Source organism: Pseudoliparis swirei, chromosome 10, assembly GCF_029220125.1.
Source record: "Pseudoliparis swirei isolate HS2019 ecotype Mariana Trench chromosome 10, NWPU_hadal_v1, whole genome shotgun sequence".
In the NCBI taxonomy this organism is placed as follows: domain Eukaryota; kingdom Metazoa; phylum Chordata; class Actinopteri; order Perciformes; family Liparidae; genus Pseudoliparis; species Pseudoliparis swirei.
The window spans coordinates 9,432,387-9,458,417 of NC_079397.1; the positions used below are offsets into that span (position 1 = coordinate 9,432,387).

Below are 26,031 nucleotides of genomic sequence, written 5' to 3' on the forward strand. Positions count from 1 at the left end.
TGTTTCGTGGTCATTCGCCTCGGATCCGGGTTTCGCTCTCGCTGCCATCCTCTGACTGCGGGCGTGTTCTCGACAACAAGCGTCGTCATCGCAGCCGAGCGCGCCTCCGGCAGCTTGTTTCACTGACACGCCACAACGCTGGTCGAAATTCAACAGTCAAAATTTGAACGGCAAAAAGCAAAACGTTTTTCTTCGTCAAAGTTCTCAAGTGAGAAGTGGCTCTTGTAGTTAAAAGACAACAAATACGTATATATATATATATATATATTAGGACTGTGAAACGATTACAAAGTTTAATCAAATTAATTACAGGTTTCTGTGGATTAATCAGGATTAATCCCATATTACCGATATTCTCGGTATATTTTTGTGAGAACATAAAGATTTATGACAAAAGACGGATATATACATTTATACATTCTTTTTTTATTCATAAAAAAAACAACAATGGTGCTGCAACTCAGCAGTTATTTAGCAGTTCTCTTCCATATGGAACATTAATATATCTTCATCCTAAACAGAATGTTTAAACAGAAAATGTTTCTCTTTTTTGTCAACCATTAACTCCACCATGATACAATCTAAAGGCCTCTAGTCTTCCTTTAGCAGCTGCTGAGGCAAACTGACTCTGTTTTCTTCATGAACTGGGGCCATGATGACAGGGACGGCCGGGGACATTCGGATTGTGCCGCTAGAGGTGAAATTCTTGGACCAGCGCAAGACGGACGAAAGCGAAAGCATTTGTCAAGAATGTTTTCATTAATCAAGAACGAAAGTCGGAGGTTCGAAGACGATCAGATACCGCCGTAGTTCCGACAATAAACGACGCCAACTAGCGATCCGGCGGCGTTATTCCCATGACCCGCCGGGCAGCGTCCAGGGAACCAAAGTCTTTGGGTTCCGCGCGAGACGGAGAGCCGAGAAGTGTTAACGCAACACGTAGAGACAGAAATGACATGCTGCTGTGTAGAGACGATAAACAACAGACGGCTGTTTAGTTTAATAAAAGAACAAAGACGTGCGGGCGGAGATTTCAGGGGGGCGGGCCAATTTTTCAATGTCATGCGATCCACCAACACTACGCCGCGATCGACTGGTAGGTCGCGATCGACGTATTGAGCACCCCTGATCTAGAGGAAGTAAAATTCGTAACAAGGTTTCCGTAGGTGAACGTGCGGAAGGATCATTACCGATGAACAGCACGACCGTCTGCATTAGAGCGGGAAATAGTTCAGATTAAATAGGTATATTGGAAGCTCATTCTGCACATGCGTTAAATGCGTTAAAAAAAACTAATGAATCCTGTAATTTAATCATAACGCGTTATTTTTCACAGCACTAATATATACATATATATACATATATATATACATATATATACATATATATATATATGTATATATACAAGATGGGGTGCTGAGTGAACATTAATGAGAAATAAAATGAACTTTTTTGATTTTAGCAAATGTTTCTTCACAGCAGCTCGCTGCCCGTCTTTACTTCCTCAGGTTCAAAGAAAAACCAAAGCAGTCAGTTTGGAAATGTTGTGTTAACGTCCTCCAGTGCTGCTACAACGAGCTAACTGTCGCGTTGGCTAACACAGGTAGATGGCTACCGCACCACATAAAAAAAGAAACCTACATCTGACAACAATCATTTTAGACGATGTTAATAAGGCCTCAATAAAAAAATTAAAATGGTTGTGGTTTATTTTCAATCGATTCCTCTTATTTATGGTTAGATCTCTGTCTTGCCTCTCAATAATAGAGGAGGAGAATCTTCTGTTCATTTACCTGTCGTGGTTAGTACGTTCCACGAGTTATTTAGGATGGACATGGTTTGCCCCCAACTTCTCCATGACCTGTTTGAGTACTTGAACGTTACTAAGTGGTCTTGCAGGAAGCTTTGCAGCAACCCCCCAGAGGACATCCAGAAGTGTTCTGCATTTTGCTCCGTCTTGTGAATGAATTCTCCCTTTCCCTCTCAGAGTGCAACGTATCGCTGCATTGCATGACATCTACTGAGGCTGTAGATACTGTTGATATGTGATGAATTCATGCAACAACAAAAAAAAGGAATCGTGTGTAAAAAATACAAATACCCCACTAGGGAAAAGTATGAAAGGGTTCAGCTGCCTTTGAGCGGGTTTTATTTAGTACCAGTGACCTACAGTTACTTCCTCCAGCAGACTGATACATTTATATATATATATATATATATACATACACACAGTATATATATATATATAAAATACATATATATATACACAGTAAAATACATATATCTAAAATATATATATGTATTTTATATATATATATACATATATATATACATATATATATATATGTATTTTATATATATGTATTTTATATATATATATATGTATATATATATATATACATATATATATATATGTATTTTTATATATGTATTTTAAATCTAAAATACAGTTGGAGGAGAACAGGAGATCAGTCGGAGCTCTTACCAGTAACTTGACGACCCGGAGAAGGAGAAATGTTCCAAGGCTGCCGTGTTCCCCTCACACTGCTGGACACAAAGAGGGACAAGAGGCAGCTCGTTTATCAGTTCAATGATACTGTCAACCAAATGCAGGTGATCAGACGTGCATTACCGTGGAGAGAGACACATACGTCTTGAGAAAAGACGAAAGAAGCCAGGAAGCTCTGAACATTATGATTCAACTTTTATTAAACTCTTACATTCTTAAACTCTTGATGCCCAAAACAATTCCAGGCGTAAACAGACAGAGCCCAGAGTTTCACATGAGAAAAAATGCAATTGCAGCATCTGCATTGGTAAATTGGATATTTGAGTCCTTCTGCATGAATATGCAGAGGTGGGAGAGAAAGAGGTGACAGGAGATAAGCGGGCAAATGAAGTGAGAGGCAGAGAGCGAAAGAGTAAAAGAAGCTGAGGGCAGATGAACTCTTTCTAGTTTCCAGGTCCATCTCCTCCTTTCCTCTCCTCGCGCCCTCCTTCCTCCTCCTTTTCCTCTCCTTCACCCACCCCCTCTTGCTCCAGACATTCTTCCTCCATTCACCCCCTTTCATACCAGAATTCTTCCATCTATAAATATCAACAAGAGGGACTATAGAAGAACACACACATTGTAAACACACACGCACACACACACACCAGTTTAAACCAATGAGCACAGTGGCGTATTGTGCCCGCAGAGCCAATACACACTTCCACGGCCATTACTCCCCATGGAAACAAGCGAGAGCATTCGCACACGCATGTGATGTTGACGTCGCCGCCGCACAGTGGCTGCCTTAGACAATAAGCTATTTCGGGGCCAAATCGCTCACACAAATCCAGTTTTCCACCCCGACGAAAAGAAGGAAAAAAAATATCGAGAATGAGGGAGGGAGAACGAGCGGGATGGAGAGAGAGAGAAAAGCTAAAATCAAATAAACAGTGGTGTGCATCTCTCTTAAGCTGGATTTATCTCCGTATTTTGTAATCGTTCTAATTTATTCCCCAACCTGCTTACAATTACCGCCTTTTCAAAACTCATATCGCCGGCTCGGTGTTGTTCTCGGGGAGATTGCGTGGTATCGGCGAATGAATGAGCGCGGGGGGGGGGGGCGCTTGCATAAGGTGGAAAAGCTCCTAGTGTACTTTTGTAGATTATCCACTTGATAACGATTCATTTTCTCTCTCACTTGTCACAGTTTTGTAAAGGAGGCGATGTAGGACACACACACACACACACACAGTCAGTACTGTAGGATACAGAGGAAGGGAGTGGGCTCATCATCTTTAGTTGTGATTACAACACTTGGCAAGCTCTCCCCGGCCTGTTTGCCCGCCTATTGCCTTACAAATGGATTAGTAGGCTCCGTATGTGTGTGTGTAGCTTCTCTGAGATTTAGGCTGATTTACAAATAACACCAATCAGATTTGGGAGCAGCCGTTGTGTAGTATTTTTTTTCTGGGGTGGGAATTTTGGGCGAATGTGATTTGGGGACGGCGACGCTTTAGGTTTCAGAAAAACCTTGGGACCACGCACGCCCGTGTGTGTGTGTGTGTGTGTCTGTGTGGTGTTTCATAATAAGGACGTCTGACTGCAACTTTGGGAGTCAGCCGGCGATTAATCCGCCTGCTCGCTCATCCCTAGTTCAGATGTAATGCAGAAGAGGACAACACTGATCTGAGGGGGGAGAGAGAAGAGGGAGGGAGTAGTGAGGGAGGAAACAAAGGATATTCTTTTAAAGTTTCTCATATTCGGTCAAATGCACAAAGTGGAACCGACAAACCTGCATTTAACGACGTCTTTGGCTCTGGTCTCGAGTGTAGATGCGAGACACTTTCATTTGCATTCACGTTGCCGTTGGATTGATTGATTCCGTTGAAATGTATTGATTTGATTAGTTTTTTCCCACACTTTGCCATAACCTAGTAGATTTATTTACCTAAATGTAATTTATTATATCAAGCGCAATTAGTGAATGCAACCTGAGAACCACACAGTTCTTCTTTCTCGGTGCAGTCGGTGTTGATTTAACCCTTCGTGTGTCTGGAGGCCTCTGTGTTCTCCTGGGGCCGTGAAACATCACAGAAATGATGTGTGAACCTGTGATGGAATAAAATATTACAAAAACATATTTTTGATTTAGAGCACACTGGAGAATGTGCCCTGACAATGTCTTCTTTAAAAAAATGTTGGGGTTATTTTCTAATAACGAGGATCCAGGTCGGTCCATCGGGGTGAAGTAAATTATATCTAAATGTGAGAGGTAAAAATAACCCTTTAAAACATGCGATTTTAGCCTGAGATCCCTTTAATGTGCTTTAAGTGCCTTGCTCCAGAGCATCATGACTGGCAACTATCTGGTCACAAACTCTACTCTATCATTTATACATTAAATACAAAAATGATATAGAACATTGAGAGCACCAATTTGAGTGCAGAAGAACATGGAGTGTTTGGTACAAGGGAAAGTGAGTGTGAGTGTCATTTGTGTGTGTGTGTGTGTGTGTGTGTGTGCAAACACATGTGTGCCTCCCGACCCAGAGTACAGTTTGTGTGAATAAAGCTCGAAGCCGAGCTTCCATTAAGCCTCTTCCAACACAATGGCCTCCTCTCTCAGAAACTCTGTCTGATGGAAATCTGCTTTTGTTGCCACAGTTCAATGTGCCTGCTATCTCCTGATGGAAGGAGAGAGAAAAGAAGTCCTGAATGGGCCTCTATAGTTTTATGTTCCAGACAGTTCACGCACACACATTCACAATAACACACACACACACACACTCCACAATGAAATCAATGCTCTCCGTTTTCCTCTCTGCGCTCAGCGCCAAAGGCTTCTTGTGATCAAACACCACATCGTGTTCTGCAACTTCTGATCCGACGCTAACACAGCGACGCTTTGTGCTCCGTGCGGCCGCTCGCTCGCATTGTGTCCACTCGGAGGAAAGGGTGACTTTTCTTTTTTGATGGGTGTTTCGAATATACTTTTTTTCTTGCTTTTTCATTTGCATGGGGATTTCTTATTTTGCTTCTTCTCCTTCTTAATCTTCTTCTTCTTCTTCTTCTTCTACTTCTTTGTCTTCATCTTCTCCTCCTTTGTCTTCTTCTTCTCCTTCTTTGTCTTCTTCTTCTTCTTGGTCTTTGTCTTCTTCGTCTTCTCCTTTGTCTTCTTCTTCTTCTTTGTCTTCTTTTTCTTTGTCTTCTTCTTCTTCTTCTTCTTCTTCTGTATCTTCTTCTTCTCCTTTATTGTCTTCTTCTTTTTCTTCTTCTTCTAACAGAAACTCTCTCTTATTTGCTTTGTGAGGTCGAATATCCATGCGCCTTGTCTTTTCAAAATAACATCTACCAACTGTGGTTTTTTTTTTATTGATGGGTGTTTTTATTATCCTTTTTTTCTTTTTCATTTGCATAGGGAGTTCTTATCGCGCTTTTTCTTCTTCTCCTTTTTTGTTTTCTTCTTCTTCTAACTGAAACTCTCATATTTGCTTTGTCAGGTAGAATACCCCTGCACCTTGTGCTTTTCAAAATAAAATCTACCAACAGTGACGTCATATGTCGTGTCACTCAAATCAGTAAAAGCTGAATTCTACCGCCACGTTGTCTTTGACCCTAATCTCGTTTGCAGTGATTTAGAGAGTATATCCAACCCCATCTGCTCACGTTTCATTTTAAATAGGGATTGAATGCTTTTGAATGTAATATTCTATAAGACGACTGTCTGTGGTGGCATGTGTGTGTGTGTGTGTGTGTGTGTGTGTTTATGTGTGTGTTTAGGTGTGTATGTGTGTGTGTCTTTGTGTGTGTGTGTTGGGGTTGAGCGGGTCACACAAGTGAACATATGTCTGGTTTGGTTTGGATACCTCCGATGAGCTGTTGCTCCCAGGGCTACCGTGGGACCCGAGAGTGTCCGGGGATAAAGCCCGATTGTTGAGAAGATAAAGACGGCGAACAGAGTGGTTGGAGAGGGGCGGGACCACGGGACGGTCCCGCCAACGGCTGCCACACACACATGCACGAAGGCGCAGAGATGTGAAGCCAGACATGCACATGAGCAGCATGATGAACAGTGATTATGTGTTAGCTTTGTACAGTCGTTTCACACCTTTAAAAAGTGTCAATATTTTTTTGAAAGCGTGTTGACAAAGACAAAGACGGCTACAGAGGACCAAAAGTTCACATAGAGATGGAAACATAAAGAAATATAAAGACAGTCAATAGTGTTTCTAATGTGAGGACGACAGAAATATATATATTTATATACATACATACATACATATGTATCTGGTAATATTAAGTTATACAAAGAATCTATGTGTCAAATTCATATTTTATATGAATGTTTACATGTCTCTATATATATATGTATGTCACTGCATGCGGTAGATATGTGTCTATCTGGTAACTTATAGAATTAAGCAACCTTATTAAGACATGAAATGTGGCTTTAAAACTCATTCTTAAATTTAATTTCTGTGCATTTACAGATGCTAAACAGCCGGCAACTCAGGAAGACATTTCAACATGTTGGTGACATTAGCCATAATAAAGAGTAAACAAAACATTTGGCTTTTGTTGTAATGTATACAGCCTCCCATGGTGCAGAGACCAGAGCTCTGTCATCCAGCTGCTCATCTGCTGGACCCACAACATCCACCGGTGGTTTACTTCATGTTGACAGTCTTTATTTGGTAAACCATGAACATCTGACAGCGGGTGTTGGTATACACTCAATTATAATGTAGGGGCTTTTAATGCATCATTTGGAGTTGTTAAAGCCTGATATCTTATTGTGAAAGACAGCTGTGTTGACAGCATTGATGTATATTTTAGCAACCCAGGAAAAACATAATAGCCTACCCCCAAAAAAACAGCAGTGACCCGTGTTTACAAGGAGGAAATACGTTAGTCCGAACCAGCTCAAGGGCAGCGCTCGGCTGATTAAATTAAGTAAAGGGAAAGCCAAAGTAAAATAATATGTGAACATATTCATTTGCTTTCACTGCCAACTGGCCTGCATAGTTGTGTTTTCAATTGACCTCATAGGCCGACACATGCCAGTGTTCTTTTTACAACAAACTATATTTGTTGAATATATTGTGGCATCACAAGGGGACAGGTAGTGGAGGGACTCTATGGTCCCACTCGATTACAGCGGCCACATGACAAAATGGCCGCTGGGGCGGAAACTACAGCTCCCAGACTGCCTCACCACTCACCCAGCTGCAGGTGCTTCGGACAGCTCATTGAGGCAGGGCTGGGAAGCTTAAGAGGAGACAGAGGGGAGAGCAGAGGGAGGGAAGGAGCTGGACAAGCCAGGAGTGGAAGGGCCTCCAGGACGAGGACAAGCCCAAGCGGACGAACAAAAGGAGGACTTTGTTAAGCGGACTTTGCTAAAGATATGTATTTTTGTTTGAGACACCTTTTTTTTCCCCCGAGATGCTTTTTGTTGAGAAATTGACTTTTTTTTATTTGTTTGAATGAATAAACCTTCCTGTTCATTTCAAACCTTGCAATTGTGCCTGTATTTACTCCTCCCTTGCACTGCCCCACCCTAGCTGGCACTAGGGACAGCCCGTGACGTGAGAATATATATATATGAATATTGTATGTATATATTTCTATATATATGTATGAATATTGTATTTATATATATATGTATGTATGAATATATATATATATTTTATACATATACACTACCGTTCAAAAGTTTGGGGTCATCCTGACAATTTCGTGTCTTCCATGAAAACTCACTTTTATTTATCAAATGAATTGAAAATTGAATAGAAAATATTGTCAAGACATTGACAAGGTTAGAAATAATGATTAATATTTGAAGTATTAATTTTGTTCTTCAAACTTCAAGCTCAAAGGAAGGCCAGTTGTATAGCTTATATCACCAGCATAACTGTTTTCAGCTGTGCTAACATAATTGCACAAGGGTTTTCTAATCAGATATTAGTCTTCTAAGGCGATTAGCAAACACAATGTACCATTAGAACACTGGAGTGATAGTTGATGGAAATGGGCCTCTATACACCTATGGAGATATTTCATTCGAAACCAGACGTTTCCATCTAGAATAGTCATTTACCACATTAACAATGTATAGTGTGTATTTTTGATTAATGTTATCTTTATTGAAAAAACAGTGCTTTTCTTTGAAAAATAAAGACATTTCTAAGTGACCCCAAACTTTTGAACGGTAGTGTATATATGAATATATATATATATATATATATATGAATATTGTGTATATATATATATATGAATAGTGTGTGTATATATACATATGAATATTGTATATATATTAGTGCTGTGAAAAATAACACGTTAACTCAGTTAATTCAATTACAGGTTTAACTATTTTTTTGTTTTGTTACGCATTTAACGCATGCGCAGAATGAGCTTCCAATCCGTCTGTTGTTGGTCATCGGGACGAAAAAAAAGTCACTTGCAAAATGAGCTTCCAATACACCACTTCAATCTGAACTCTGTCCGCTCTCATGCAGACGGTCTGTTCATCGGTAATGATCCTTCCGCAGGTTCACCTACGGAAACCTTGTTACGACTTTTACTTCCTGTAGATCAGGGTCTCAACACGTCGATCGCGACCTGCCAGTCGATCGCGGCGTAGTGTCGGTAGATCGCATGACATTAAAAGATTGGCCCGCCCCTGACATGTTCTCTAGAGCACGTCTTTGTTCTTTTATTAAACTAAACGTCTGTTGTTGATCGTATCTCCACAGCAGCATGTCATTTCTGTCTCTTGCGTTGCGTTAACACTTATCGATCTCCGTCTCGCGCCACAGAGCTCCGTGCGCGCATCGACCGAGCAAAAAAAGTCACTTGTCAATCTGTCCACCTGTCCGTGTCGGTGAGGTTTCAGCTTTGCAGCGGTGTCCCCGCCGTCCCTTTCATCACGGCCCAGTTCATGAAGAAAACCCACACAGTCAGTTTGCCTCAGCAGCTGCTAGAGGAAGACTAGAGGCCTTTAGATTGTATCTTGGTGGAGTTAATGGTTGACAAACAAGAGAACAATGTTCTGTTTAACCCTCCTGTTACCTTTACATTTATTAACATATTTTACCCTCGGGGTCAATTTGACCCCAGCAATTAAAACCTCCAGAAAATTATTAGAATTAATATTGCTTCCCAAGTTTAAGTGTGAGGTACTTTATGTTTGTTTGTTGACTACCTAAATAGCCCTTTAAATAAATAAAAAAGTTGATATTTCTTATATGTTTGACACAGTGAAAAACAGCCTGGGGTCAAATTGACCCCAAAGAACACCGACATTAAACATTGAATGGGGTCAAATTGACCCGAAAGGTAACAGGAGGGTTAAACATTCTGTTTAGGATGAAGATGTATTAATGTTCCATATGGAAGAAAACTGCTAAATAACTGCTGAGTTGCAGCACCATTGTATAGAAGAATGTATAAATGTATATATCCGTCTTTTGTCATAAATCTCTATGTTCTCACAAAATATACCGAGAATATCGGTAATATGTGATTAATCATGATTAATCCACAAAAACCTGTGATTAACCCGATTAAAATTTTTAATCATTTCACAGCCCTAATATATATATATCACCTTATAAGCAGTGATATCAAATATATTTTGCAGCTGCAGACACATTTCATTTAGTGGAAAATATAGCAATATGGCTCTCTGAATAGGAAAGGATGCCGACGCCTGCACTAGGTTCACAGGTTCAGGTGGTTATGTGTGCAAGACTAATCCTCCATACGTATCATATAAATACAGTGCTCAGATACAGGTGGTACAGCAGGTGGTACAGCTATGAAAACAATCCAGATCAGTATATGCCATATATAGTTATTTTTAGTCATATTTAACTGGTGGTTTTACTTGCAGACTGTTTCTGAAGCCGGTCTCTGGGCTCCCGCCACAGCCACCAGACTCCACTGAAGAACAGTCATTCGGTTTGGCAGAACAAGGGAGTTCCAGCGAGAGCATAGATAACGGTTTCAGTTCCACGATAACGTTGTTGGGGTTTTGTTTAGTTCGCTGCCCCCGTCAGCACTTTGCTTTGCTTCCGTGCTGTAACTCCTGTCAACATGGCCAACTCTTGCAGGCAGACGTACTGGTATGGATGAATAAGTCATAAAAACCCCACTTCAAAGCCCATTATGCTGCCCAGGGACTATTTCTTTGCATAAAACTGTTCACAGACGAGACTGTGAATTATTCCAAGCAACCGGGACAACGATATGCGAGATGCTGCTGTTGCCTTGTTGCGATTCATCACTTCTTTTAAACACTGAAAAAGAAGATGAGTTCACCTTCACAGTGCTGCGCTTTCGAGAAGAAATCTCCGCAATTAGAACCAAAGCTACCTGCGTAGCTCTAGACACCATGCACGGTCTCTACTCCCTAGCGAGAGGGGGCTGGAGCCAATCCCAGCTGACATTGGGTGAGGCCAGTCAATCCCAGGCCATGCCCAGATACCACTTGAGGTAATTGAAAAAAACACTTCTTTACATTATTAGGGTGCAATAACCCTTTAACAAGGGCCATAAACCGAAGATTTATTCAGAGAAGGGACACAGCTATAACACTATACGTACAGAGAGAGAGAGTGTGTGAGAGAGAGAGAGAGCAAGGTTGAAGTCCAATCTTGTTTTATCAAATTAACATGCACACACACACACACACACGAAAACACAGTAGAATTGCATCTTCAACACTTACTCACGTTACTCGCCAAATTACAACACACTCACACTCATAAACTACCAACCTTATTCTCTGCCAGTAAGGACATAAGTACATGCGCATATACACTCGATACACACTTATTATGAAGGTAGAAGTCAAAGGGGGAAGACGTCGCCGAGAAGTTGTTCCTGCTGCAGCGAAGCGATCGCTCACAGCCCAACACTGACCGTTATACAAGCCGATAATTGCACATGTAACTCTCTAATTGTACCTTGAAGGCACATTTCCCTATTCAGAGAGTATTAATAGTAAAGGACTTGCATTGTGCTGCACACTATACGACTTCATCTGCAATTCAATCCATCAACAACATCGCCGCCGCGGCATTTTCATTTATCCCCTTGTTCACTTGAAATGCATTATGGCTGTAACGTTGCATCCTGTAAATGATCATGAGAACAATAATAAGAATGCGCTTCATTATATCCCTCGTGGGCAAATTAGTGGCCTAGCGCATTGTAGGAAGCGAAGGCTGGACTAATACAACACAGACAATGCACCGTCGGGTGCAAAGATGTCATCGTGGACCACAACTTATTGGAACAAATGCGCTATGCAATTATGCATCGGTGACATCACGCCATTGTGCCGGTTTGTTGTGTGGACAAGGACGCATCTCGGTACCTTGACCCCTTTCTCGGAGCTGGCCGATAGCTATTCAAGCCTGTGGGTTCCTTTTGAAATACGACATCACTGCTTTCCTTTGCCAAGTCTGAATCCACCCGGGTAATTAGAATTACATAAACAAGGAAGAATGAGGCCTTTTCTGCCGCGCCTTTGTGCGACAGAATGGCTCGATTGCATTTTTTTGATGGACGTCAATAGGAACACCAGGCACACAGCCGGGAGACCTTGTGCAGACCTTGAGCGAGCACGCAAACGCGTCGCGGAGGCAAGCTCCCTCGACAAACACCAAACTGCCATTCTGTCCTTTTTCTCTATAGGACTCCCCGATAGAGCGTGTGACTCTAGAGCTGAAGCACTGATGGTGTTCGTCAATAGTCACGACCAAAATTCTGGTTGTTGTGTACTATATATATCGTGTACTATGGCGCCAGAGCGTACACTGGTGACGGGGGAGCAGCGCGACAAACACGGAGGAAATCACACGTTCACGGGGGGCAGTAGGGGAATTGTTTGAATATTCTTTTATTGGTTTTTTTTCTATACTTAATATTTTATTTTGGTATTTTTACAGAAATACAACCTTCAAAAGTAAGAATGCATAATAATAATAATAAAAAATAAATAATAATAAGTCAAATGTAACCATGTAAGAAGGGCTATAAGGAAACACACTTCCTCTTTTTGACATATTTCGTCCATGTTGTCCGTTTAGCTGTGTATACATCCTTCTCAGTCCCCATCTCGTGGATTTCTTTAACTGTTGCAGTCCAGTTTTCTGTTGGGTGGTCGGTTTGTGACCTTTGACGAGCTATTGCTTTTTTTTGCTGCGAATGAATATTTTAATTTCCACCAAAAAAAAGAACTTGAAGTAAGGAAGCCGAAGTAGCCGTTGGGTCCGAGTAGATCCTGCCAGACTCGAGTGAGGGTATCGACACCCACGCCTCAAACCAAAGCACACACGGAGGAGGCAGTTGTTCTGCATGATTTAGTTTGTCCATTCAACAGATGGAGCTGGTGTCAGTAGACCAGACAGTACAGACACTCACTCACACCTTCATGTCTACTGCACACACGCGTTCTCTGTAGCTCCATTCTTTTGACTTCAGCTTCTTTCTGGCACGTGCTATAATCTGTAAATGTTGCTCTCTGTATTTATATGTTAAAGGTCTCTGGTGCTCTCCCTACGTTGGACATCCTTCTCCGCATGGCACAGTTATTAACTTCCTAAACTTGTGTGATTATCTTCCCATTTCACCTGCAGACAATCAAGTGCCTGAACAAGCCTAAAGCTGCTTTTTTCTTTTTTAAATGGGACTTTGAATTGTGTTTACGTTTTATAGCGTGACGCAGAGAACCGCCACAACCTCACACACGGATGCCATGTGGGATGGCTGCAAAGCATTGTGGGCGCACGCATCGACAGTTAAGTTGGGTCCAGTGAACACTCGAAAAAGCAGTTTAAAGGCTTTCGAGCAGCGGGACTAACGCTGAACCTAACGGTCACGACGGCGAATTCCATGTCTAGGAATGTGGCGGGCGCCGCTGGAGGTAACATCCTCCTGATGGGAGGAAAGGCCACACTGATACACTCGGGCTTGTTTTCCTCTTTTCCTCTCTCCACCTCTGGTGGGTGAGGTGGTTCTGCCCACCCTGACCACCTGTGGCCTGGCGGTCAGGAAGTCCAGGATCCAAGCACACAGGGGTGTTCAGTCCCAGCTCAATCAGCTTGCCGGCCAGTCTGGAGGGACTATGGTGAAAGCTGAACTATAATCAATGAACAGCAGTCTCATAGCCCCCTCTGGCTGTCAGATGAGAGAGTGTGGTGTGCAGTACCTGGGAGACAGCATCATCCGTGGATCTGTTTGGGCGATAAGCAAACTGCAGCGGGTCCATGGAGGAAGGGAGGAAGGCGCAGATGTAGTCCTTTATCAGCCTCTCAAAGCATTTCATGACCACCGAGGTGAGGGCCACCCGTCGGTAGTCATTCATACATGCTGGAGAAGCATTCTTGGGCACAGGGACAATAGTGGATCTCTTGAAGCAGGCGGGGACCACGGACTCAGCCAGCGAGAGGTTGAATATTGTGGTGAACTCTGGAGCTAGCTGGTTTGCACAGGTCTTCAGTACTCGCCCAGATATGCCATCTGGACCTGCAGCTTTCCTGGTGTTCACCCTCAGCAGAGCCCTCCTCACACTGTGCTCGGTCACAGAGAGTGTGTGTTCATCCCAGCGGTAGAACTCACCTCCACGCTTCACGGTGTTGTTGTTAGCCGGCGAGCTAGCGCTGTTGTTGCTAGCCTCAAACCGTGCATAAAATGAGTTCAGGTCGTCCGCTAGGGATGCGTCGGCACTCACCATTGCGTGGGTCTGCTCTGGTAGTTTGTGATAGTCCGTAGCCCCTGCCATAGGCGCCTGGTGTCGCTGCTCCATCTGTGATTCCACTCTGTCTCGGTACCTCCTTTGGCGTCCTTCACCGCCCTCCTCAGTCCATAGACCGCTGCCTTGTACTCGTCCATGTTGCCGGGTACAAGACCGGAGTTATAGGCAGCAGTACGGGCGTTCACAGCTTCACGGATGGATCTATCAACCCACGGCTTTTGGCTAGGAAAGACCCTAACTTTTACCGTGGGGACGATGGTGTCCGTTAGCGTTGCTATGAGGCTCATTGCTACTTCCGCAAACTCGCTGACGTCACTGGAACTGGATTGGATCATGTCCCAGTCGACGATACGTTGTGCAGACCTTGAGCGAGCACGCAAACGCGTCGCGGAGGCAAGCTCCCTCGACAAACACCAAACTGCCATTATGTCCTTTTTCTCTATAGGACTCCCCGATAGAGCGTGTGACTCTAGAGCTGAAGCACTGATGGTGTTCGTCAATAGTCACGACCAAAATTCTGGTTGTTGTGTACTATGGCGCCAGAGCGTACACTGGTGACGGGGGAGCAGCGCGACAAACACGGAGGAAATCACACGTTCACGGGGGGCAGTAGGGGAATTGTTTGAATATTCTTTTATTGTTTTTTTTTCTATACTTAATATTTTATTTTGGTATTTTTACAGAAATACAACCTTCAAAAGTAAGAATGCATAATAATAATAATAATAAATAAATAATAATAAGTAAAATGTAACCATGTAAGAAGGGCTATAAGGAAACACACTTCCTCTTTTTGACATATTTCGTCCATGTTGTCCGTTTAGCTGTGTATACATCCCTTCTCAGTCCCCATCTCGTGGATTTCTTTAACTGTTGCAGTCCAGTTTTCTGTTGAGGGTGGGTCGGTTTGTGACCTTTGACGAGCTATTGCTTTTTTTTGCTGCGAATGAATATTTTAATTTCCACCAAAAAAAAGAACTTGAAGTAAGGAAGCCGAAGTAGCCGTTGGGTCCGAGTAGATCCTGCCAGACTCGAGTGAGGGTATCGACACCCACGCCTCAAACCAAAGCACACACGGAGGAGGCAGTTGTTCTGCATGATTTAGTTTGTCCATTCAACAGATGGAGCTGGTGTCAGTAGACCAGACAGTACAGACACTCACTCACACCTTCATGTCTACTGCACACACACGCCGTTTCTCTCTGTAGCTCCATTCTTTTGACTTCAGCTTCTTTCTGGCACGTGCTATAATCTGTAAATGTTGCTCTCTGTATTTATATGTTAAAGGTCTCTGGTGCTCTCCCTACGTTGGACATCCTTCTCCGCATGGCACAGTTATTAACTTCCTAAACTTGTGTGATTATCTTCCCATTTCACCTGCGAACCAAGCATGTGCCTGAACAAGCCTAAAGCTGCCCTTTTTTTCTTTTTTTAAATGGGACTTTGAATTGTGTTTACGTTTTATAGCGTGACGCAGAGAACCGCCCACAACCTCACACACGGGATGCCATGTGGGATGGCTGCAAAGCATTGTGGGGCGCAACGCATCGACAGTCAAGTTGGGTCCAGTGAACACTCGAAAAAGCAGTTTAAAGGCTTTCGAACGCGGGACGAACGCGGGACGAACGCGGTCACGACGGCGAATTCCATGTCTAGGAATGTGGTGGGCGGCGCCGCTGGAGGTAACATCCTCCTGATGGGAGGAAAGGCCACACTGATACACTCGGGCTTGTTTTCCCTCTTTTCCCTCTCTCCACCTTTCCCTCGCGCTCGCTCGCTGACAGTTGCTGTACCATTAACACCGCCTCCACAATTAGTGTATTCTAACAGGCTACACACACACACACACGCGCGCGGTGACACCCCAGGGCCCCGCACGACCCAAACAGCATAATTAGACATCCCCTAAACAAAGCACACACTGTGTAATTACTCTGTAATGTTACATAGCACAGGGGACTCAACAAAAGCCATTTCCCCATGATCAACAAGTGGCACACACACACACACACACACACAAGCGCACACACGCAAACACACGCACGCATGCACACACGCTATACTCTCACCAGACAGAGAATTCCCACTGGCTGGTTCATGAGTACATCGTAAGTGTATGTGTGTGTGTGTGTAGCAAATAATGTCCCTGTAGGTACGTGTGTGCTTGCTTACACTCGTACGTGTGCGTGTGTGTGTGTGTGTGTGCACAAAAAGGCAGAGCATCTGAATGTCTTCATCGTGTGTCACTCAGTCCAGGGAGGCAGGCATGCAGAGAGCAGAAGGAGCGCTCAGACACAATCCTCTCCCTCTCTATCTCTCTCTCCCTCTCTTTTTCTCTCTCTCTCTTCCACTCTCTCCCTCCTTCCTAATCTCTCGAATGGGACATGACTAATTTCTCCAAACAGAGCGACAGCATAAACGCATTGCGCCGATACCGTTGTTGACAGCGCTCCCCTCTGCTCCAACGATCTTCCGCCACCGACAGCCCCCCCCCCACCCCCTTCTGTCCCTCCCCCCCTTTTTCTGCCTCCGTGCCCCTAAGTCAGTGCCGATATTGCTCCAAGTCCAGCGGCAGTAAATTAAATCTCTGTGCCAAGCCAAGTAGTGTGAAATCACATTAGATCTTAATCACTGACTATTGTATTTGCCTTGTTGCCCCCCCCCCCCCTCATCCTTTTATTATGGGTGTTATCTTTTGTTGTGTACGGTTGTAGTTCACAAAGTGTAAGCGGCCATCACGGAGGGGCGAGAGAGATATGTGAGTACTGTAAGTGTCCACTTCATGCCAAGTGTCCTTAAGCGAGCCGGCCGCTGGTCTTTTGGGCGATTTCCACCCGGAGAGCTCCGGTGATGACCAACGAAGTCACGTCGCATTACATCGCTGTTACTTCTCGTTTGAAGTTCCGTCATATTAAGAGCAGCTGAGATAAGTCGTGAAGGATGACACGCCCCCCGTGTCACGAGCTTCCTTGACTGAGCTGCACCACAACAAATAAAAAGGAACTTAAGGAACTTACACTACCGTTCAAAAGTTTGGGATCATCCAGACAATTTCGTGTTTTCCATGAAAACTCACACTTTTATTTATCAAATGAGTTGCAAAATGTATAGAAAATATAGTCAAGACATTGACAAGGTTAGAAATAATGATTTGTATTTGAAGTATTAATTTTTTTCTTCAAACTTTGCTTTCGTCAAAGAATGCTCCTTTTACAGCAATTACAGCATTGCAGACCTTTGGCATTCTAGCTGTTAATTTGTTGAGGTAATCTGTTGAAATGTCACCCCACGCTTCCTGAAGCACCTGCCACAAGTTGGATTGGCTTGATGGGCACTTCTTGCGGACCATACGGTCAAGCTGCTCCCACAACAGCTCAATGGGGTTGAGATCTGGTGACTGTGCTGGCCACTCCATGACAGACAGCATACCAGCTGCCTGCTTCTTCCCTAAATAGTTCTTGCACAATGTGGAGGTGTGCTTTGGGTCATTGTCCTGTTGGAGGAGGAAATTGGCTCCAATCAAGCGCTGCCCACAGGGTATGGCATGGCGTTGCAAAATGGAGTGATAGCCTTCCTTATTTAAAATCCCTTTAACCTGGTACAAATCTCCCACTTTACCAGCACCAAAGCAGCCCCAGACCATCACATGACCTCCACCATGCTTGACAGATGGTGTCAGGCACTCTTCCAGCATCTTTTCACCTGTTCTGCGTCTCACAAATGTTCTTCTGTGTGATCCAAACACCTCAAACTTGGATTCATCTGTCCATAACACCTTTTTCCAATCTTCCTCTGTCCAATGCCTGTGTTCTTTTGCCCATACCAATCTTTTCTTTTCATTGGCCAGTCTCAGATATGGCTTTTTCTTTGCCACTCTGCCTAGAAGGCCAGCATCCCGGAGTCGCCTCTTCACTGTCGACGTTGACACTGGCGTTTTGCGGGTACCATTTAAAGAAGCTGCCAGTTGAGGACCTGTGAGGCGTCTATTTCTCAAACTAGAGACTCTAATGTACTTGTCTTCTTGCTGAGTTGTGCACCGGGGCCTCCCACTTCTCTTTCTGCTCTGGTTAGAGCCCGTTTGTGCTGTTCTCTGAAGGAAATTTTCAGTTTCTTTGCAATTTCTCGCATGGAATAGCCTTCATTTCTAAGAACAAGAATAGACTGGCGAATTTCACATGAAAGTTCTTTTTTTCTGGCCATTTTGAGAGTTATCGAACCCACAAATGTGATGCTCCAGATAATCAACTAGCTCAAAGGAAGGCCAGTTTTATAGCTTCTCTCATCAGCAAAACAGTTTTCAGCTGTGCTAACATCATTGCACACGGGTTTTCAAGGGTTTTCTAATCATCCATTAGTCTTCTAAGGCGATTAGCAAACACAATGTACCATTAGGACACTGGAGTGATAGTTGCTGGAAATGGGCCTCGATACACCTCTGGAGATATTTCATTAGAAACCAGACGTTTCCACCTAGAATAGTCATTTACCACATTAACAATGCATAGAGTGTATTTCTGATTGATTTAATGTTATCTTCATTGAAAAAAACAGTGCTTTTCTTTGAAAAATAAGGACATTCCTAAGTGATCCCAAACTTTTGAATGGTAGTGTATGTAGAATGTAGACTCGGCCACCGTGGACAGACCCCAGAGCCTCCACCTGCAGTCGGAGCCCCGTCAGGAGGCCCCGGGTCAGGGCCTGGAGCTCACCGGCCGACACCACGCTGCTGGAGGCCCAAGCCGTATTGCTGGTCCGACTGGAAGGAATGGAGGCCCGGCAGAACCAGGACTAGGAGGGGAAGACCGTCAAGACCTGGCTGCAGTAAAATAAGAGGTTTGGTGAACTGTGGTGCTCTTGGGAGCACTACCCCTTTTGTCCACTGGGGAACGGGTGGCGAAAATCAGGAACTTGAAGTTCCTTGTCGTAACTTTAGAGTACAGGTGTCAAACACAAGGCCCGCGGGCCAAATGCAGCCCACCATGTCATTTTATGCGGCCCCTGACGGCTTGATAGACATATGATCACCTTTATATTGTGTGCTTTTATTTTGAAGGTTACAAACTAAATGGATTTGTGTTATAATAATAGAGAAATGTTCTTGTGTACAATATTTCTACTCTCGAATAAACTAATCAAATGCAAAGAGAGTTATTTAACAATATGTTTGGTAGTTTATACACTGCTTCAGTTACACCGGCCCTTTAAGAGGCGGCCATGACGCTGATGTGGCTCACGGTGATAATGAGTTTGACGCCCCTGCTTTAGAGTAATGGATGTATAGTTGAAAATGTTAGCTTCATGCAATGGACACATGGTTAAAAACAATTAGTTAAAATTAATGGACAAATGTACAAAAGTGAGCGAAACAAAGTGCTATTAAGAGAACATACTGTAGGTGAATCCGGTGAAACTCCACCAGGCTCATCCTGGTTCTTGATGGTTCCGGCTATTCCTAACTGGCACCATATTGTTATTGTTGGTACCAGAAGAGTCATTTCTTGCTTTTCTGTTTCCCTGAGCTACCATGACACGGACCTGCCACTTTAGGAGCGAAGTTGAATTTAACCAAGTTTTAAAGAACGAATGAAAAGAAAAACATTTTTTAACTCACAAACGTTCCATCCTTCTGAAACATCGATTTATTCTAATGTGCTTTCTCCACCTCCGATTGAAGGCCACGAGTCTCCGGGTGAGAAACTCATGCAAAAACCACGTATTGTATCATACACAATTGCATATACTGTATATTAACATAAATACATTAACACACAACATTTCGGTGACCTGCTTTACGGCACAACCTTCAGAAAAGCATTGTCTGTGCACACAATCTGAACGGGCGCATTGAGCATTCACAGTATCCACACAGAGGCTGTAATATATAATAAATATATAATAATGAACAAATGTATGACCCTCAGCACGGAGCCTTGACTGCCTTGTTGACTCGAGTCGGGCTCTTTAACAAATAAAAAACGCTCGTATACATTCTGTTATGTTCAGACCTGAATATTCAGGCCCTTGTCTTACAAATACAGATAAATGTGGCGGCCTGAAGGCGATGAAGTCATTCAAATGATTTTAGAGACCAAATGATACACTACGAGGATTTAAAAGCGCCTAAATCCAAAACAACTTTTAAAGAATTAAGGTGCGAGTTGTGGTAATAAATAATAAGTCAATGTATTAACACTGAAAATGTTGGCAATTTGAACTCGGGTCATGGGAGCTGAAAGAAAAGAAAATCTATGGCATCCACCACTGAGGTGCGGTGTTACAGCGTCGCGTGCGATGGTGACAGACTCGGTGTGAGGAGGGGGAAAGCCTCTTTTCCAGCCCTCCGCTCCGGCATGGCTTACCTAACGTGCTTTAGCTGATCACATTTACAGCAGAACAGCCCACGGAGACGAGAAGGGAAGGACGACGCACCGAGCCAGCCTCGATACTCGCGAGGACACTTAACGGAATAAAGGCCTGTTGACAGTCACTTTGTCTCACAAAGAGGCAGTACGTTACCTTCTACACTTCCCTTTCCTCTTCCTCTTCCTATTTCCTCCCGGTCTTTCTGACCCTTCTTCCCCTCCTTCTCTAGAAAGCCGGGGACGCTCCCATCCAGCTCCATACCTCTCTCCCCCCTCGCCACTGCCAATGCCGTCCGAGCGAAGAACCGCAAGGAGACAAAAGGACGAGCACAAAAAAAAGTTGTAACAATTGATTTGATGTCAGCATCAATTAGAGAGACGAGACGAGAGGAGCGGCACAGAGAGATCAAGACGAGAGAGGAGAAAGAGACGGGGAAAAGATGAACAGCTGGCATCACACAGGTACAGCTGATGGAGACGTGGGAAGAGACACATGTAGATTGATGAAGAAATGAAGAAATCCTAGAAATATTTAATCTGTAATAATGTAAATATGCTTGCCAGGAAGGTACATGGGGGGGGTGTTCGCGTGTGTGTGCGTGTGTGTGTGTGTGTGTGTGAGAGAGAGATGCTGAGGAGAGAGATGCTGGTGGCGCACATCATTTCTGTACCAATGCACACTGGGAATAGCAACAACAGCATCATGCAAACACAGAAAAGCACAAACATGCCAGCAAATGCCATCGGCTATGAAGCAATTCACATGTTATTCATAATCTGACTCTCAATGCATGTCGTCGTCCCCCCCCCCCCCTCTTGTTTGCTTCTGTGTGAGTTTGTTTTTCTATCTTGTCTTTTGAAAGTCTTTATGGAGGATGGTACACGAGTACATGTCTTTGGGTTGTTTCCAAACCTCGAAGGAAACGAGAGACATTATGCGAAGCATTTAGCACCCCAAGGTGTTTTGGGGTGCTTTGGGGTCTGTTGTTTCAGAAGTCTGGCAGGTAGAAGTTAAAAAAAGGTTTTAAAAGGTACAAAAAACTAAAATGTTGGCATGACAATAAATTCAATTCAATGCAGTTTATTTTATATTGCCCAACTTCACAAATTACAAATTTGCCTCAAAGGGTTTTACAATCTGTACACATACAACTTCCATGACCTTTGACCTCACAGGAAAAACTACAAAGAAATAGAAAAAACCCTTTCACGGGGAAAAAAGGGAAGAAACCTTCCGGAGAGCAAGAGAGGAGGATCTGTCCAATACAAACAGCATCCGTTAACTGCCACTGCATATTTTGACTTTTAATTTAAAACTGCCCGTGTCCAGAGAAGTACAACTTTGTGTTGTTTTGGAAGCAGAGTGACATAATGCGTTCGATGAAGTGGAAACAGCGACGAGATGCACATCGTGTCTCAAAGGGCTTCGGTGAAGCAGGTCGAGTCCTCTCTCGCCGTTGGTAATCGGGCTCGTCTTGCTCAAGGACGCTCCAGCAGCCCAGACGTTTGCTGTTGAGGGGACTCGCATCCAAACCGCCCTGGTTTGGAGCTGTCGTCGAGCACGACATGCACGCATGATCAAAATATCTGCTTGATGTAATGGTGAGCGACAGATGTTGTGGAGAGGAGACACTGTATTGATCTCCTCCACAACATCAGAGGGGGAGGAGGAGGAGGAGGAGGAGAGAGGAAGAAAGATGGACAAGGATGAATATCTAACGACAGCGGCGACTCCATCGCAGTCCAATGCTTTTACTTCCGTACCCTCAGCCTGTGGGATAGTAGCTCACACAATAGAAACAAATATATAAAAAACACACATGTTCACTTTTCTTCTGGTGAGATGTTGAGATACACAATCTGTCTGGAGCAATTTACCGGAAACAATACCCCGGTACTATGAATCAGAGTCGAGAATAACTAGATAAATATATACATATAAATACATGGAAGGATAACATGCACTAATGTATCTTACATGAGGGTAAATGAAGGTGAACTGACCCTTTAACCTTTCCCCCAAAACTTCCCCTCAGCCGTTCGACACGAGCTCCTTCGAGCTGTGCAGACCAATCACACACGGTGCAAATTGTACGTCTAGTCGGGCTAAAGAGAACAGAGAAGGGGGGGGGGGGGTCTGTGTTCTCCATCTGACTCCAGAGCAGGAGTACAGCTAGTGGAAGGAGAAGTGTGCGTCTTTATGAACGCGTTTGCATCTGTGCACATGTGTAGGAGACGGAGGGGCAGGGTGAGGATACTGTTGTTTTTCAGAGGACATGATGTCTCATCGCACTTCACACACACACACACACACACACACACACGCCGCGTGTCACTGCGCATTACCGTTGCTTTCTGTGGGCGCTGCGTCCAGACAATGACAAGCAGGCAGGAGCCACAGCGTAATGAGAGAGAGCAGGGGCCTTCGCTTACTCACTCACACTCAAACACACACACACACACACACACACACACACACACGCGGGAAGGGCAGTCGGCTTCACTCCGTCCCCTAGCCTCTCAATTACCCAGCAGGCTTTTAGTGCCACTCCGCTCCACTACAGCAAATTACCCAGGGCCCTGTCTCACTTAGAGACCTGTGACTGTGGGTGAGCGTGTGTGTGAGCGTGTGGGTGTGGATGCGTGACAGAGGCAGAGAAAGTGTCTGTGTGCGTGTGTGTGTGTGTGTGTGTGTGCGTCGTGCTAAAGCGAGTGGCCTAAAACAGTGGCTGCAGCCCAACAGTGACACGTGAAAAGCTAATAAAAATGTTTGAATGCTACTGCCATTAGGCTAATACCTCTCCATAAGTATGACACACACACACACACACACACACGCACGCGCGCACAAACACAAGCAGCATGAGAGGAGAAAAGAGGCGACAGGGTCATCTGCGGTGATCAGCTTAGATCAAATGTAGCTGCGAGTGCTGGCTTTTATTGAATGAGATTTTAAAGAGTTGTTAGCTCAAGAATCCTGATACAAGTAGCTACTGATGGTCATTTCATTGGGTGGCAATTTGGCACAACTTCTGAAAAGTCTGCCCCTCCCCCACCACCCCATTCCCTCGCTCCTCGTCACGTTGCACATATTTGTATATGCTTTTAGATGTTTGGGTAATTACAACAGGTCATTTATGACTCGATGGCATCAGGAGAGAAAGTAAAGCGTGAGCCGTTACTTTGAAAGTTCTCACTGGTGGCGTCGACATTTTTCTCCAAGGCAACTCGTTGCTATTGGCTCCAGCTCGATGAGTCCCACTTTTTATTCTGGGGTCCGTGGCGTCTACGTGAGAACCGATGGACCAGGAGCTTCCTCCACTCTGAAGAGACTTCCTGCTAAACGGAATAAACATCCAGGTGCATCCAGAAAGTACAACACTAGAAAAGTGACCGTAACCCAGACGACCAGACGGGGAGACCGATGAACCGGGGTAACAGAGTAACATCAGCATCCCGATGACCACGTTAACGTGCGGATGCTCAGCAGACGCCATGTTTACCAGGCTTTAGTATACTAACAATTTCTAATTAGCAGCACACGCAAAGCTATTTAGATGAAGGAAAATTATTGGACGAGGTACAATTTGGACCCGAGGATGGCATTATTGAAAAAATTACAAGCGCCACCCAAAATATTACAATACACCCTGAAGAGGAACACGAGTTCTGTCCTAAATGTCATGGCGATCCGTCCTCTAGTTGCCGAGATATTCCTTCCGGACCAGAGTGGTGGCTTAAGGGTTGAGCAATTGAGCATCATGTGGTTGTTCCACGACTGAGGGCTCCTAACAACACCGTGGTTTTCACCGTCCGAGGTGTCTGATCTGGTTGTGAGACGACAACACGCAGTACTTGCTTGCTCAGAAGCCACCAGGTCTAATATTGTCTGCCTCGAGAGTCCTTGTGACTTCACGTCTCATAGGGTCCATTGGACCTGGCTGGGTCTGATGCCATGGTCCTACTGATGCCCCGCCCACTCCTCCTCTCTACCTCCATCTGCCTGATGGATCATGGAGGTCTGGATCGTGGTCCATGCCGACTACCAACTATTCATACACTCTGTCATACTCACTGAATGTGTTGTAACTCTGTAATGATTCCTTCTGGTCACATGACATCTATTGTTCTGTCCATCCTGGAGAGGGGTCCTCCTCTGTTGCTCTTCTGAAGGTTTCTTCCCTTTTCCCCCCCCTGTGATCAGGTTGTTTGGGAGTTTTTCCTGATCCGATGGGAGGTCAAAGGTCAGGGATGTCGTACGTGTACAGATTGTAAAGCCCTCTGAGGCCAATTTGTAATTCGGGATATCGGGCAAAACAAATTAAACTGAATTGAATTGAAATGTTAATGGCCCAACACATTTGTATTGTTTTTTTCTTTTGGTCACCGGCATCAGTGACTCGCATTATTCACTTTTGTGAGGCTGAGAAGTCGGTCCAAAGGGTTGTTAACGTTCTTTGTCCTAATATTAGCTGCTGAGACACACAAAGATATCCTCTGACACACACACACACACACGTGTGCGCGCTTTGACACCTTGTTAAATGAAACACAATTTCACTTAACTTGACTGCAACATGACACCAAATCAAAGACCATCGACACAGAGACGATGTGTGCCGGAATAAGACAGAAATGAGTCCAATTGTCTGTGAGTCAGACGGACGGAGGAGGCACACGGTGTGTGTTTGTGACTGTTAACCATTGGGAGTACACACGGAGAAGCTATCTTGTCAGCTGTCTGTGTGTATGTATGTGTGTGTGTGTGTGTGTGTTACAAGTTCATGTGTGTGTGGTTACTATGTGCATGTATCTATGGCTCTGCTGTGCTGTGCATGCCTTTACTGGGTGAGCATTAGGAGATCTATTAATTAACCAGCAGCTCGGCCCTGGCTCCGGGGTGAGAGAGGCCAGCACAGAGAAGGGTAGAGAGAGAGAGAGAGAGAGGGGGGGGGGGGGGGGGATCAAAGCAGGGGTCTGTGACCAGGGGGCCCCCTCTGTGCTTAGATGAAATGCGGCGGCTGCAAGCTTTAAAGACTTCCTGCCATTAGCCTGGACCTTGTCCCCTCGCAGGCCTGGACCTCCTCCTGCTCTCCCCCCCTCAAAGACAATGAAATAGAGAGAGAGAGAGAGAGAGAGAGGCAAAGTACAATGGCCATAATGATAGCTATAGAAGGGAAGAAAAAGAGCGACAGACAAAGCGGACAGCCATTACCACAAACACAGGCAGCATATAAATAGCCAGCTCCTGATTGGGCGCCCACACGAGGAGGATGTGTTTCATGAACACGTGCTTTTCTCTGCCCTCTGTCCACACTATAGCGACATCTTTTCACACACCGAAACACCTGACGCCCATTTGCCTGTCGACAGGATGAGTATGAAGCCGAGTGCGTTCGTCGATTCCTCGATTCAAC

At 44.4% G+C, this 26,031-nt stretch overlaps 1 protein-coding gene across 9 annotated transcripts in view; it reads right to left on the reverse strand.

Annotated features, from left to right (window-relative positions):
* Positions 1-26,031, reverse strand: part of sox5 (SRY-box transcription factor 5) — a 225,593-nt gene that overhangs the window by 132,407 nt on the left and 67,155 nt on the right. For 8 of the 9 annotated variants that reach the window (XM_056424351.1, XM_056424349.1, XM_056424355.1 and 5 more), the window contains one exon: positions 2,486-2,547. The gene's annotated coding sequence lies outside the window, so the exon portion shown is untranslated. The remainder of the gene's footprint in view (positions 1-2,485; positions 2,548-26,031) is intronic. The other variant, XM_056424350.1, reaches the window with a different exon arrangement.